Source organism: Bombus vancouverensis, unplaced genomic scaffold, assembly GCF_051014615.1.
Source record: "Bombus vancouverensis nearcticus unplaced genomic scaffold, iyBomVanc1_principal scaffold0018, whole genome shotgun sequence".
NCBI classification, from domain to species: Eukaryota; Metazoa; Arthropoda; class Insecta; order Hymenoptera; family Apidae; genus Bombus; species Bombus vancouverensis.
This window is the reverse complement of record NW_027468910.1, coordinates 5,655,369-5,660,224: the sequence shown is the minus strand read 5'-3', so window position 1 is coordinate 5,660,224 and position 4,856 is coordinate 5,655,369.

Sequence of the window (4,856 nt, the reverse complement as noted above, 5' to 3'; positions counted from 1 at the left end):
CGTTATAACGTCATACCACATAACGTAATTCGGTATAACGTCATACCGTATAACCTATTACGTTATAACGTCATACCATATAACCTATTACGTTATAACGTCATCCCATGTAACGTAATACGTTATAACGTCATCCCATATGACGTAATACGGTATAACGTCATACCACATAACCTATTTACGTTATAACGTCGTCCCATATAACGTAATACGTTATAACGTCATCCCATATAACGCAATACGTTATAACGTCGTCCCACATAACGTAATACGTTATAACGTCATCCCATATTACGTAATACGTTATAACGTCATCCCATATTACGTAATATGTTATAACGTCATACGATATAACGTAATACGTTATAACGTCATACCACATAACCTATTTCGTTATAACGTCATCCCATATAACGTAATACGTTATAACGTCATACCGTATAACGCAATACGTTATAACGTCATCCCATATAACGCAATACGTTATAACGTCGTCCCACATAACGTAATACGTTATAACGTCATCCCATATTACGTAATACGTTATAACGTCATACCATATAACGTAATACGTTATAACGTCATACCATATAACCTATTTCGTTATAACGTCATCCCATATTACGTAATACGTTATAACGTCATCCCATATTACGTAATACGTTATAACGTCATCCCATATGACGTAATACGGTATAACGTCATACCATATAACCTATTTACGTTATAACGTCATCCCATATAACGTAATACGTTATAACGTCATACCATATAACCTATTTCGTTATAACGTCATCCCACATAACGTAATACGTTATAACGTTATCCCATATTACGTAATACGTTATAACGTCATCCCATTTAACGAAATACGTTATAACGTCATCCCATATAACGTAATACGTTATAACGTCATACCACATAACGTAATTCGGTATAACGTCATACCATATAACCTATTACGTTATAACGTCATACCATATAACCTATTACGTTATAACGTCATCCCATATAACGTAATACGTTATAACGTCATCCCATATGACGTAATACGGTATAACGTCATACCACATAACCTATTTACGTTATAACGTCGTCCCATATAACGTAATACGTTATAACGTCATACCATATAACGCAATACGTTATAACGTCATCCCATATAACGCAATACGTTATAACGTCGTCCCACATAACGTAATACGTTATAACTTCATCCCATTTTACGTAATACGTTATAACGTCATACCATATAACGTAATACGTTATAACGTCATACCATATAACCTATTTCGTTATAACGTCATCCCACATAACGTAGTACGTTATAACGTCATCTCATATTACGTAATACGTTATAACGTCATCCCATATAACGAAATACGTTATAACGTCATCCCATATTACGTAATACGTTATAACGTCATACCATATAACGGAATACGTTATAACGTCGTCCCACATAACGTAATACGTTATAACGTCATCCCATATTACGTAATACGTTATAACGTCATCCCATATTACGTAATACGTTATAACGTCATACCATACAACGCAATACGTTATAACGTCATCCCATATAACGCAATACGTTATAACGTCGTCCCACATAACGTAACACGTTATAACGTCATCCCATATTACGTAATACGTTATAACGTCATACCATATAACGTAATACGTTATAACGTCATACCATATAACCTATTTCGTTATAACGTCATCCCACATAACGTAGTACGTTATAACGTCATCCCATTTAACGAAATACGTTATAACGTCATCCCATATAACGTAGTACGTTATAACGTCATCCCATATTACGCAATACGTTATAATGTCGTCCCACATAACGTAATACGTTATAACGTCATCCCATATTACGTAATACGTTATAACGTCATCCCATTTAACGAAATACGTTATAACGTCATCCCATATAACGTAGTACGTTATAACGTCATCCCACATAACGTAGTACGTTATAACGTCGTCCCACATAACGTAATACGTTATAACGTCATCCCATATTACGTAATACGTTATAACGTCATACCATATAACGTAATACGTTATAACGTCATACCGTAAAAACTATTACGTTATAACGTCATCCCACATAACGTAGTACGTTATAACGTCGTCCCACATAACGTAATACGTTATAACGTCATCCCATATTACGTAATACGTTATAACGTCATCCCATATTACGTAATACGTTATAGCGTCATACCATATAACCTATTTCGTTATAACGTCATCCCATATAACGTAATACGTTATAACGTCATACCATATAACGCAATACGTTATAACGTCATCCCATATAACGCAATACGTTATAACGTCGTCCCACATAACGTAATACGTTATAACTTCATCCCATATTACGTAATACGTTATAACGTCATACCATATAACGTAATACGTTATAACGTCATACCATATAACCTATTTCGTTATAACGTCATCCCACATAACGTAGTACGTTATAACGTCATCTCATATTACGTAATACGTTATAACGTCATCCCATATAACGAAATACGTTATAACGTCATCCCATATTACGTAATACGATATAACGTCATACCATATAACGGAATACGTTATAACGTCGTCCCACATAACGTAATACGTTATAACGTCATCCCATTTAACGAAATACGTTATAACGTCATCCCATATAACGTAGTACGTTATAACGTCATCCCATATTACGCAATACGTTATAATGTCGTCCCACATAACGTAATACGTTATATCGTCATCCCATATTACGTAATACGTTATAACGTCATCCCATTTAACGAAATACGTTATAACGTCATCCCATATTACGTAATACGTTATAACGTCATACCATATAACGTAATACGTTATAACGTCATACCGTATAACCTATTACGTTATAACGTCATCCCACATAACGTAGTACGTTATAACGTCATCCCATATAACGCAATACGTTATAACGTCGTCCCACATAACGTAATACGTTATAACGTCATCCCATATTACGTAATACGTTATAACGTCATCCCATATTACGTAATACGTTATAGCGTCATACCATATAACCTATTTCGTTATAACGTCATCCCATATAACGTAATACGTTATAACGTCATACCATATAACGCAATACGTTATAACGTCATCCCATATAACGCAATACGTTATAACGTCGTCCCACATAACGTAATACGTTATAACTTCATCCCATATTACGTAATACGTTATAACGTCATACCATATAACGTAATACGTTATAACGTCATACCATATAACCTATTTCGTTATAACGTCATCCCACATAACGTAGTACGTTATAACGTCATCTCATATTACGTAATACGTTATAACGTCATCCCATATAACGAAATACGTTATAACGTCATCCCATATTACGTAATACGTTATAACGTCATACCATATAACGGAATACGTTATAACGTCGTCCCACATAACGTAATACGTTATAACGTCATCCCATATAACGGAATACGTTATAACGTCGTCCCACATAACGTAATACGTTATAACGTCATCCCATATTACGTAATACGTTATAACGTCATCCCATATTACGTAATACGTTATAACGTCATACCATATAACGTAATACGTTATAACGTCATACCATATAACCTATTTCGTTATAACGTCATCCCACATAACGTATTACGTTATAACGTCATCCCATATTACGCAATACGTTATAATGTCGTCCCACATAACGTAATACGTTATAACGTCATCCCATATTACGTAATACGTTATAACGTCATCCCATTTAACGAAATACGTTATAACGTCATCCCATATAACGTAATACGTTATAACGTCATACCACATAACGTAATTCGGTATAACGTCATACCGTATAACCTATTACGTTATAACGTCATACCATATAACCTATTACGTTATAACGTCATCCCATGTAACGTAATACGTTATAACGTCATCCCATATGACGTAATACGGTATAACGTCATACCACATAACCTATATACGTTATAACGTCGTCCCATATAACGTAATACGTTATAACGTCATCCCATATAACGCAATACGTTGTAACGTCGTCCCACATAACGTAATACGTTATAACGTCATCCCATATTACGTAATACGTTATAACGTCATCCCATATTACGTAATATGTTATAGCGTCATACGATATAACGTAATACGTTATAACGTCATACCACATAACCTATTTCGTTATAACGTCATCCCATATAACGTAATACGTTATAACGTCATACCGTATAACGCAATACGTTATAACGTCATCCCATATAACGCAATACGTTATAACGTCGTCCCACATAACGTAATACGTTATAACGTCATCCCATATTACGTAATACGTTATAACGTCATACCATATAACGTAATACGTTATAACGTCATACCATATAACCTATTTCGTTATAACGTCATCCCACATAACGTAATACGTTATAACGTCATCCCATATAACGCAATACGTTATAACGTCATCCCATATAACGCAATACGTTATAACGTCGTCCCACATAACGTAATACGTTATAACGTCATCCCATATTACGTAATACGTTATAACGTCATACCATATAACGTAATACGTTATAACGTCATACCATATAACCTATTTCGTTATAACGTCATCCCACATAACGTAATACGTTATAACGTCATCCCATATAACGCAATACGTTATAACGTCATCCCATATAACGTAATACGGTATAACGTCATACCATATAACCTATCTACGTTATAACGTCATGCCATATAACGTAATTAGGTATTACGTGATACCGTATAACCTATTACGTTATAACGTCATACCATAT